Raw genomic sequence first — 13,361 nt, forward strand, 5'->3', positions numbered from 1 at the left:
GCACATTTTGGACTTTCAACATCCAAAACTGTAAGAAAATAAATCTGTGTTGCTTTAAGCCACTAAGTTTATAGTAATTTGATATAGCAGCAATAGGAAACTGATAAGGTATGCTAAGGTGTATGCATTTGATAAATATGTAAATTTTCATGAACATAGAAAGAATTAAAGTGAAATAACAATGAATTAGGTTAGCCCTCTCCCAATATAATTGCTTAAGCATAATTACTTTTTTGATATAAAGAGAAGAGATGCCCTGCTTCTCCTCAGAAAACACCATTTAAGCCAGTAGAATGAGGCAGAAATCTGGATAGGTGCATCAGGTTGATGGGGGTGAGCAAAACACTGGGCCAAGAACGTTCAGTCCAGGCCCTTTCAGGACCGCCTGGTCTTTGACTTGATCATCACAGCCCTGATTCTGCACAGACATGGGTAAAACAGCTAAAGATATCACATGATTCATAAGCAAGTATGAGTACTTCATGGGAGATTTTAGGACTTTCTGTGGGAGAAGAATTCCTGGGTGGGGGGAGGTAAAGTTAAAAAGGAAATGATGGATTTATTCTGGAAAAGGCAGTAGAAGCTCTAGGTAACTATAATTTTGCTATTTAAAAACCCTAATCTTCAAGGGTAGACAGGGCTAGTCATTTGATTTACATTTGAATTTTTCTCTCTTAATGGATTAATTAGGGAGAAAAAAAACACAAAAGAAACCTTTGTTCTGAAAAAAGATAGTTTAGAGGGAGGTTAGCTGATAACTTTGACAGAGCCTCTTAAGGTGAGAGGGTAAGTACAAGTCTTAGGACTAATATTCATTTTGTCGGTAGCCCAATTATGACTGTACAGTCCAAGTTGGTTAGGCTGAAAAAAGGACTCCTACAATCAAACTTAAAAGGGAATGATAATAAACCAAGAATGTAATTTATGTCTTCAAAACCAGAGCACTTCTTCCTTGTGTCTTCTGTCAAGAGCACTTCCTTCTCAGTGTCAAGGCAACTGAGGTACTTGAAAACCTGCTTTTCCTTGATGGACAGAGAATAAGAACAAAAGAAGTACAAGTCCTGATAGAATATTTTATCTGGCCGTGAAAAGCTTGATGAATCATTCTTGCTCACAAACCTAACTTTCCAGTAAGCCAAATACTAACATCACTCAAAATACTATTTGTCTCAATTTCTTGGACTTGCACTAACCTGGAAAGAAAATGTCAAATTTTAGTGTTTAAATTGTTAGAGTAAGCAGTTAGTTAAATTCTAACAGGATGCCTGGAGGGCAGCAAGGAGGAAGTCCTGGCCAACTCTGAGAAAGTCAGAGGCCTGTCTTGGTAGCACTCTAAAAGCAAACCACAAACCAGATCAAACCAGATGGGACTAAGCTGGCTGACAAAACATCCTGGAAGCCCTTGACCAAACAAGGAAGAAAAGGCAATAACTCACATTACTGCAAGAGACTACCCTGCTTCCAAGAAATCCCCACCTGAAGTGATGAATATTCTATCTCCTTGCAACAATTATCAATAAAGGAGGGCCCCCCAAGCCCCAGCATGCAGCTCTCCCCTGAGCTCCCTGCTTTCCTATCTCAAGAGTATAATTTCACTTTAATAAACTTCCCTGCTTGTACTGCTTATCTGTTGTTTGTCCTTGAATTCTTTCTCCTGACAAGATCAAGAGACTTTGGCAACATCTTTTGGATGGCTGTGTTGAAGCCACAGGGCCCAAGTCTCCCCAGTCCATCCGGTAACAAAATCACTTTTATGAACTTATATGAATTATTTAAACACAAAGTTTTGAAAAATGTCTTCAAATACAAAAACACAATTTATTTGTTTATATTATTTTTAATTTTATTTCTGTATTAAAGATAAAATCTGGTCACCTGGAATTTGGGAGTCTTTTGTCTTCATTAGGAATTCAATTATAAGCAATATTTCAAGTTGGATTTCTGAAGATTGTCTGTTTCTCTCTCTCTTTCACGTTCACTCTCTCTCTTTCTCTCACTGTTTCTCCCTAGATACACGGGTACTTTGATTATTATCAGTATCCTTCTCAATTTTGACATCAGATCTATATCTTAGACATACTTTATTTTAGCCATCTATATTCCAGTATTAAAAAAATATAGCAAACAAACAAGCAAAACTCTTTTGGCTAATGCTTGGGGAACATGGGTATGAATGTTGCCAAGTTCCAAGAGCAGAGTGAAACTAAGACCAAAGAAGGTTTTCGTTAAAACCATTTCTCAGAGGTCACTTATTCCACACACTCCCTAAAAATGATGACATACTCATCACAGAAGGAAATGCGGATCACAAGTAATCACTGATAAACGCCAGCACGTCCATTCAAGACCACAAAGGAAATGTAGTAACATCAAAAGTACAGTGGCCATCTTTACCCTTAAAAAAAAAAAAAAAAAAAAAAAGTGGTGTGAGCGAATATATGCATGTGGAGCTGGGAGGGAATTTCATTATAAAAACACTCCAGGACTCTGTGTGAAATGTTCATGAACTTAAAAATAACAAAATTATGTAGAAATTTCCAACAGAGATGCCTACAACTACAATATACATTTAGTCATTACTGGCCTCCTCTGATTGAGACACTTAACTATAGCAAATATGAAAAATCACCATAATCAAGCTAAAACACTTATCCACCCCTCTAAATAGTTACCATTGTGTGTGTGTGTGTGTCCAAAAGATTTAACATCTGTTTAGCGATATATATCATCACCATGCTGCTCTTTAGATATCTAGAACTCATTCATCTTGTATAACTGAAGATTTGTACCTTTTGAAGGTTCAATATAATTAACTGAATTATAGACTTATTTGGATTTACCCAATATTTCCATAAATATCCCTAAATGCTTGTTTAGTTTTCCCTTATCCAATTACTAAAATTCAGCATAGTTGCCTGTATATAAATGCCAGTTGCATTCATAGCTTCTGGCATTTCCACCTTTCTGAATTTTAGGAGCTCTTTAAATATTAGGGATATAGGGGTGCCTGGCTGGCTCAGTTGGTTAAGCATCCAACTCTTGATTTTAACTCAGGTTGTAATCTTGGGGTTGTGAGATCAAGCCCCCACAAGGGGCTCTGTGCTCAGCTCAGAGTCTGCTTGTCCCTTGCTCTCGCATGTGGCCCCTGCCCCCACTCTCATACACACTCTCTCTCTCTTTCTTTCTAGCTCTCTGAAATAAATAAAGAAATTAAATCTTTTAAAAAGATATTAGGGATATTAGCCCTTTCCACGTATTTTATCATTTATTTGTCCCACAGTTTGTCTTTGGCATTTGATTATGGTTTTTCAGTTTATATTTTAATAAAATTCTGTTTTTATTTTAATATACCCAAATTTATTAAATATATTTAAAAAATTGAAACATTTTTGGATTTTGAGTTATATTTAGGAAGAATTCTATCCTCTCTCAGATTTTAATGAAATCTAATTAGGTTTCCTGTTAATCCTGTAAAAGATTGTATAGTTTCATTTTAATATTTAAATCTTTGGGGCATCTGGAATTTATCATCTTATAAATAGTGAGATAAGGATCTATATTTATCTTTTTTTAATGGTTATATATCTGTCACATCATAATTGTTTTAAAAATGCCAATCTTTTCCCATTGATTTAAGAGGCTACTTTTTATTAGATGTTAATTTTCTCTAATATTTAAGTCTACTTCTAAAGCTTGGATTTTTTTTCCTTGGTCTATCAGAAAATACAGCAATCAGATTTTTTGAACTGTGGAAACTTTATAATTTGCTAAATATAATCTTCTTCTCTTTGTTACAAGATTTTCTTGGTCATTAATATTTATTCTTTTTATCTGTGTCAATCTTTAAGTTAATCTAACACTGGGTTGGCAGGCAGGGGTTCTGTCTGTATCTTACTGAGCTTAAGACTGTGTCTAATTTTTAAATTAAAAATAAAGTCTTTTTTGTGTTTCAGGAGTGTTTTAAAGTTTTGCCCCAGATGCATTTAACACATTTTTGTTATTTTATGTTATGTTTCAAAAGGGGGAAAATAAAGTCTAGAATATTATTTTTTGTAAATTATCTACAGATGGGAATGTTAGAAATCGTATCACAGTGGTAAAGCGATATAAATACTATGCATCAAAAAATAACTGAATTATTTTTAAAAAACAAGGACAAAAAGAATAATAAAGTGTGGCAAACACTGCTAATTTTAAAACTAAGGATTAAAGTGTATGGGAAATTATCATATTCTGTCTACTTTCAAACTACAGTGAAAATTGTATTTTTTTTCCTAAGATTTTTTTATCAGCAAAAAATTTCAGTAATTTAAAAATTCCTAAAAAAAAAAAATAAAAAAAATAAAAATAAAAATAAAAATTCCTTTTCAGGATTTATTGATATCTAACAATTTTTTTTGCTTCCCATAGTGACAGTTGAGAAATTGTGTTTTACTTCTTAAAAAGCTTGAAACGAAGAAACTAACTTGAATGAGCTATGAACTAATTCAAATGAGCTACTAGTGATGCAAGCTAGATCAATTGTACATCAAAATAAATATTGTGGTACTAGATTGTAACTAAAAATATAAATATACATAAGTTTATACTGATAGAGTAAATTACTGAATAAATAAATGGAAGAGAAGAGATAAATCTTCTTTACAAAAGATTTAGAAACATGTATTTGTATAAATACTCCCTCCACCAGGAGGTAGAACTTAATTCTTAATTCCCCCTTCCACTTGAGCGTGGGCTGAACTTAGTGACTTGTTTCCTAAGAATAGAGCTTATAAAGGTCAGAAAAATAAGTTTTCCATGGAAATATCTGGCAAACTACCTCACCCATGATCAAAGTTAGCATCATCAATGCAAATCATGTTGATAGTACTTACATACTGATATATTGTGATGAATAGGCACTCCACTTCTTTGGTATTCTTTTCCTAAACTCATTCAGTCTAATTTAGTCTAGTGATGAGAAGAACATCAGATAAACCCAAAGGGAGAGATATCCTACAAAATACCTAACCAGTGCTCCTCAAAACTCCCAAGGTCATGAAAAATCAGTAAAGACTGAGACACTGTCATGGATAGAGGCAACTAATCAGACATGACTAGTAAATACAATGTGGAAAAAAAAAATAAGAGCAATGTGTAATCTCAGCTGGATCCTGGAACAGGAAAACAAAAAGACAAAAAATAAAAAAACATGACATTAGTGGAAAAAACTGAAATCCAAATAAAATCTAGTTTAGTTCATTGTATAGGCATCAATAGGGATTTCTTAGTTTTGACAAATATACCTGGTTGTGTAAGATGTTAACAATAGTGGAAACTGGGGAAATAATATATGAGGGGGACACCTGGGTGGCTCAGTGGTTGAGCTTCTGCCTTTGGCTCTGTGCATGATTTCGGAATCTGGGATCTCGGAATCTGGGATCGAGTGTTCCTGCGATAACACTGCTTCTCTCTCTGCCTATGTTTCTGCCTCTCTCTATATCTCTCATGAATAAATAAATAAATAATCTTAAAACAAAACAAAATTTAATATATTAAAAAAGAATATATGAGGAACTCCTATACTATCTTTATACATTTCTATAAATCTATAATTCTTTCAAAATAAAATGTTTATTAAAAATAAAATGAATAATCTAAAACCTTACAATATATTATTTGAGTCCTAGCAAAATTAACAGTTGAGGATCAGAAATAACCCTTTGATGGATCTTCAGGTGGAGAAGAACACCATCAAACTATGTAATAGGAGAGCATATGAAGTGGGAGAATTGTCAGGGGACTAGGGACTAGAAGAGAAACAGACTCATGGTAGTCTTTTGTATCTAGCATTTTTAAAACTCCAGCTGCAGGTTAAATCCCCAGTGGAAGAGAAAAAGGAAACTTGTAAGAGATTAGTAAAGTCACAAGCAAAAAGGAATGCTGGACATGGGACAAGAGAGTAGAACATTTTCCAAGTCAAAAGTTTTAGTCACTTGCAGATGAGCTTAGAGAAGGCCTGGGAGTTATAAAAATCATATTCCAGTTTCAACTCTGCCAGTAATATGCTGACAGTTAGCGAGTCATTAAATTTTTCTCATTCTTGGTTCTCTCAACTATGAGTTGAAATCCATCCATAGCTTTGATTCTATGAATTTACAAAGACAAGTTTTTCAATCCCTTTGGATACATTAGATGAAGTTTTATATTTGACAACGATATAAAAATTAAAATATATTGCAATCTAAAAAGGAAAAAACATTTTGGGTCAATATATAAAGGTTTAAATTCACATTTTGCTAAGTCCTTGGATATGGTCCAAGCTAATTTATCATACAATTACAACGTAGGCAGGTTTGACCATAGATAGTTAGGCCTTTAATTCCTGAAGTATTCATCATGTTTTCTGTAATAATACCTGAAAGTATCATTCATAAACAGAAGAATATGTTGAACTGCACCATGAATGTGCAATCAGCAAGATTCAGATGGTGGGGAAAATTATAGCTCAGTTTTTCCACAGACAAATTGTAAGGAAAAGAAGAGAATTGATGAGGGACCTAGTAAAAGAGAGTTAAAAGTCACAGTAAGTTGAAAAAGGAGAGGATAAATATAGTATCAAAGGATACATATCTAGGTTATAAAATTAAAAATGAAATGATCTTTTTGAAATTCAGGATAATAGTTACCCAAGAGAAGACAGAGGGCTGGTAATTGTGGTGGGACACATGGATGAAGCTTCTGGCTGGCAAAGTACTACTTTTTACCTGAATAATGATGACAAGGGGGTTAACATTTTAATAATTTTATGGCATGCATTTGTTTTGTGTGTGTGTTTTCAGCATATCTTTATGTGTATTACAATGTATAATAAAATGTTCATGTGTCAGTAGCAGAGTGCTCTGTGCTACATTTACAAAAATAGGTAAGAAACTTTTCTTATTGTCAGATGCTAGAATCCAGTAGACAAAAAAAAAAAATACAGGGGCGCCTAGGTGGCTCAGTCAGTTAAGCATCTTGCTTTCAGCTCAGGCCAAAATCTCAGAGTTCTGGGATGGAGCCCTGCATTGGGATCCCTGCTCAACAGGGAGCCTACTTCTCCCTCTCCTTCTGCCCTTCCCTGCCCCTGCTTGTGGTATCTGTCTCTCTTTCAAATAAATAAATAAAATATTTTTTAAAAATACAGGTAACAGAATGAGCAACAGAATCTGACAATTCTTATTATAAAATTATATATTGGGCACAGTGGAACTTAATGGATGGGGTATTCAGTTTTGCCTAGCTAAGTTATGAATACTTTGAAGAAGAGATAATACAATGCTTAAGCTTAATATTTAAAGACTTATCACTTGATTAATGAACAAGAGGCTAGAGCCATCTAGAAAGAAAAGGTTGATTATTCTGTTAAAAGATATTTTCAAAAAGGTAAAGTCATGATTCTTACACAAATGTAAAATAAATATATATGTAAGATTTTATTTAACTCACTAAAGAGGGAATCAGTAAGTTATAGGGGGTTCAAGAACGCTAGAATGAATTTACACATAGATACAAAATTCATCAGTATCCGTAGGGCAGTAATCAAATGCTTATCTATAGGTATAATCTGCATTTATGTGAACAGGAATCACAGGCATTACTATCAATGTTCAATTCATATAATTATACTTCAAAGACAATGAAAAGGGAAGATAACTCTGAAGGGTGAAGTGGAAAGGACACTCAGTAATCTTTTCCCTTTTTTAAAGTCTTTGACTACTTTTCCTGACAATATAAAGACTAGGTGTTGCACAGCGGCATGATCCATTGTAAGAAGGGCAATAATGCTGTATAGATGGGGCTGACAGGACAGAAGGGATGGGGTGAGAAATGGGGTTGGAAAGATGGGCAGGGCCCAAATCATGAAGCTGAGTAATACCTTTTATTTTGTTTGGCATTAGGGAATAGGAAAAGATAAATGTGAATGACCCTGGTGGTCATTCCCTCTTTTTTTTTTTTTTTTTTTTTTTCTGTAGTTTAAGAATAATTTAGCATAGTAGTTTTGAGTTAGTTCAGTAGAAGAGTGTAGTAAACTATGGAGATTCTCCCATTTTAATAAGGATATTTACTCAACCAGTACACTCCCACTGATACACAGATGCTATCTGTCCTCCTTTCCTTATAAATATTTTGAGTAATTGAGGTAAAATCTCCATCTTGGTACTCTTCCATGGAGTTGTCATGTGCAGTTATATCCATGGAAAGCTTGCTTTTAGGTGGAATAGTGCAAGTGCAGAAGATCCTGTGTACTTTGCTGCTCCCCATCTAGGAGTTTCCTCAATAAAACATATAACATTTTCACTGAGAATCTTAGAAATGTTTGTTTCTTTTTCCCCTCTGCATTAGAGGTAGTCAATGAATTTGTTTACTGTTTGATTTTTTTATTGTTATTGCTACTAGTAGAAATCTTTTGATTTTTCCAGTTAGCAAAATCAGATAGAAGATTGGAAGAACTAATGTGATCCAGTATCACACTGGGCTCCTATGTTGAAAAATCACCAAATTACTATGATTGAGAGTAGTTGGATAATTATAGAAAGGGATATTTGATTAGTTTTCTGGTGTGCAAGTTCTTGTAGAATTCTCTTACCTCATGATGTTTATACAGTTGACTCTTAAAATGGCTAGTAAAAAAGTATACCAATATGACTACTTGATTAGTAGTAGAACATGGGTGTTTTATAGATAAAAATCAAACATTTAGACTTTCAGGTAGAACTAATTGAGCAATTAGTCTTTTATTTGAGAAAACATATTTGGCTTATAGATTGATATTTTTCAGTCAATCAATCCACAGAGACAATTCTATTTCCCACTTATTTCAATCTTCTGCTTTTCCTTACAATTTACCTATTGAAAAATGGGGCTGTAGTTTCTCCCAGTCTGGATCTCACTGATTGCACATTCATGCTGCAGTTCACCATATCCCTCTGTCTTCTCCCATTCCTGCTAACTGGCAGCTGGATCCAGAGACTGGGTCCAATCTGATTTGATCTCTTTGGAAAACTGTCTGTAGAGTATGGACAGGCTATAAGGAGCCTATAATGTTTGATTGTCTTTTTTTGTGATCTTAACAACCAGTGAAGTTAATGCCTATATATAATAATTTATTGGTTTAAAAAGTTGAAATTTTGATGCTACTATTTCACTTTTCTTTGTTGGTTAGAATTCTTTTTAAATAAATACTTCCTCTTATCTACTGTTTGGTTATTTGTGGTAGAATTAATTGGAAAGGCAAGATATCTGCTTAATTCTTCCCTGTATTAGCCAATTTTCATTAATGGCTTGATTTTCTACAATCTTCTGAAGGTAGACAGTTCTTTTAAAATAATGTGATATAGGGAAACAGAACATGAAAGACTCTTAACTCTGGGAAACAAACTAGGGGTGGTGGAAGGGGAGGTGGGTGGGGTGGGGGTGACTGGGTGGCCGGCACTGAGGTGGCACTTGAAGGGATGAGCACTGGGTGTTATTCTGCATGTTGACAAATTGAACACCAATAAAAAATAAATTTATTAAAAAATAATGCGATATACACCCCATAGATAAAAAGAATTTTAATCTGTTCAATCTATTCTAATTATTAAAATTATTGAAATTTGAATGGTCTCATTTTGGTTAGTGGAAGACTTGCAATGTCAGCCCTTGAATATCTTTTGAATTGATGCTATTAGTCTTTGATAGCTTTCTTGCTAACTGATATAACAAGAGTGACCAGTCTCAGCTTTTACATCTCCTGTCTCAGACCTCAGCAATGTCTCCAATAAACCTACATAGCTATTAGAGAGAAGTGACATTTCAAGGCCACAATCTGGGTTGTATTGCTAATGTATTAGTAATTGTATTTGTATTGTAAATGAGGTCTTTATAGTAGAAAGAGAAAATATTTACAGGTAAGAAAAATATATATTCTAACTATGTCCAACATAAAAGACTAGAAACTATGACCAACCTAGTATCAACTTGCTAAATTTATATTGATACTTGCAATTGAATTTCAAGACTAAAGAGATTTTAACTCTTTCTTATTGCAATTATGTGTCCTTTATTTCAACCTAAGAATTAAGTTTCTCTCTCTCTCTTTTTTAAAGATGTTATTTATTTATTCATGAGAGACACAGAGAGAGGCAGAGACACAGGCAGAGGAGAAGCAGGCTCCCCATGGGGAGCCCAATGAGGTACTCAATCCCTGGACCCTGAGATGACGATCTGAATCAAACGCAGATGCTCAACCACTGAGACCCCAGACACCCCAGAATTCAATTTGTCAGTGGCACAAGGAATGATAAGTTAGAACATCCAATAATTATTCATTTTAAAATTATTCTCAGAATAATACTAATATCACCTCAACTACTACTGAATTAAATAAAACTTGAAAAGCTTCATTGAATCCAGATTCATTCTAAAAGTACAAGAAAACTAATTTCACAACAGAAGTGTGTCAACAGAAAATAAACAACAGAAATGTATCAAGTTCAAATTCCATAAGAATGTATAATAAGGAGAATTAGCAGCATAGTAGTATAAATTGTGTAAGTTCACAAAAGATAAGTATGAAACCCAGCCTCATTTTATTTATTAGTATTATTTTTAAAAGATTTATTTATTTGAGAGAGAGAGAGAGGGAGAGAGAGAGATAGTTCAAGTTGGGGGAGGGGCAGAGGAGAGACTCTGAAGCACACTCCCTGCTCAGCATGGAGCCAAAGGATAGGGAGCTCAGTCTCACAACCCTGAGATCATGACCTGAGCCAAAACCAAGAGTCACTTAGCCAACTGAGCCACCAGGCAGATAAAGTGAGCCATGCAACTTCAACCACTGTCTTAAAAGGCTTTAGCACAGGGAAGAAGTATCAGTTTTATTTACAGACTGATAAGTTTACAGGGATATTCTTTAAATAGAGAAAAAAAATACTATTTTAAGTCACGGAAATAGAGACAGCAAGAGAACTGAAATTCGCAAGACAAAGTATTAGAAAGAGTTCAAGAACTTTGTGCAAGGTTACCTTTGAGTCTGGCTTAATACCAAGCAGCTCACATGCAGGATAAAACTCCATGAGTACTGGCAAAGAATACTTATCATAAGATATAAGTTAATAATTTTCAGAGCTCACACAGGGCTGAGGGACATTCAATTTCTTAATATCCAAAATAGGAAAGTTTTAATGAACACCCTGGGAATTAATAAATTTAGAAGTCATCATACTTTAGTAATTAAGGCTAATCTATGTCTACCATATCAAAGTTTAAATAAAAGTCTTTAAAGACAAAACTGATAAATAACTTCTGGGCAATGTCAACTGCATCATCATTAAATGAAGACTAACAAAATCCTGATACTTAACATCATAAAATTCAACTGTTCAGCATCCAATAAATAATTATTAGACATCTGATGGATTGGGGAAATGTGCCATCATGAAGAAGAAAATCAATATGAAAGAAGACCCAGATCACGGAGATGAAATTTTCAGAACTTCAATATAGTTTTTCTCAACATCTTCAAGAATAATACATAAAAAACATAATGAAGATAATCAAATTATTAAAAAATAAAATCTCTAGAACTGAAATAAAAACATTACTGGATAAGCTTAACAACAAATTAGGCACTGTGGCAAAAAATAAAAAAAGAAATAATAAAAAGTGAATATTCCTGTGAAGGTATAGCAATGAAAAATGTCTGAGAATCAAAGAGAAAAGAGGCAAAAATTTGAATATTTCCCAAGTGATTCGTGGCGTTGCATCAAGGGGTCAAATATATCTGTAATTTGAGTCTCTGAGAATGAGAGAAATGGCAAAAAAAAATGGAGAGCTAACACCAGAAGTTTCCAACTTTGGCAAAAACTATAAACCCACAAATCCAGAAAGTTCAACAAATCCCAAGTAGAACGGACACCTCTTCTATCTTAACCAAATCTTTAAAAATCAGAGATAAAGGAGAAATCTGAAAAGCAGTCACACTCTTATATTCGAATGTAAGACTATTAAACAAACTGTCAGTGACTTAACAAGAATAATGGAGGCCAGAAGACAACAATGCAATATCTTAAAAATATGCTAAAAAAAAAAGCAACTGTCAACCTAAAATTCTATCCTGTGAAAATATCCTTCTAACTTAAAAGCAAAAAAAAAAGAGAGAGAGAGAGAGGAGAAAGAGAGAGATTTTCAGGATAGCAAGAGCTGAGCAAATTTATTTTCAGCAGACCTTCACTACAGAAAATGTTGAAGGTTGTCAGACTAAAGGACAATGTACCAGATGGACTTGTGCACTTTTGCACAAGACATGAAAAGAACTGGAAATGAAGAGAACTGGAAATGATAAAATATAGGTAGATATGAAAGACAATTTGTTCCCACTTAAAATACATATTTAAGAAAAAATTGTGCCCAAGAGTGATTATTAGCTGGTCACCCTGCTGCAGCCGCCTTTTTTCTTCCTCTCCTGTTGGCATACACAAAGAATAAATCCACATATCTTCTAATTCGTTTTCATGCCTTTATACAGGCCTTTAATGCAGTTTCCATATTTTTTGTCTATATTTTCACAGTTTCTCTCACCATAGTTCTATCAGCTTGCTGGTAGCACATCTTGTCCACAATTTCAACCAATCTTATGAAAAGCATCAGTAAGTTTCTGTCTCTCCTCTGGATATGGTACTTCAGATATAGTCTTTTTACAGTCAATCTTCATCCAAGGTGAATTTAAAAATAAGTTCAAAGTAAAAGCTATAGAATCAGGAGGGAGTGTGTATAAATACACACTAAATATTCTTTAATTTCAGTTCTGCAAATGTTTTGAGCTCCTAGGCGGTAGCCCTGACAACTATTTTCTTGAAATTAATAACTTGAACAGACTAAAAATAAAACAGGTCTCTTTTACATTTGTTAACTTGTTTTTTAATATCTAAAATTTTAGAGGAATTAAACTAGTCAGTCCTGGAGATCAAAAGCTCTTCAAAAGATTAAATCACATGCTCCTGGTTTTCAAAGCCTCTAATAATTCCAGATCTTCTCTTCCACTGACTTCTGAGACTTGGCAAGAATAAATCACTTAGTATCTATCATTCTTAGTTTCCTTTTCTACAAAATGTGAGTTATGGACTGTATCAGTATTTCTTACATATTTGGTTGTCATGAAACAGTAAAAGAAGTGGAGGCTGACCAACTTCAAGTTGCCATTTCATTTTTAATAAGGACATAAAATAAACATACAAACTGCCGTCTCTAGTTAATATCTTTCATCAAAAACAACATTTTAACAATTAAAAAAGAGAAAGTCAAATTCAAAATAAGGAATTCCTTCATATTAACATACATAGAGTTTAAGAAAAAAATTTACA

This window comes from Canis aureus, chromosome 38 (assembly GCF_053574225.1).
Source record: "Canis aureus isolate CA01 chromosome 38, VMU_Caureus_v.1.0, whole genome shotgun sequence".
Lineage (NCBI taxonomy): Eukaryota > Metazoa > Chordata > Mammalia > Carnivora > Canidae > Canis > Canis aureus.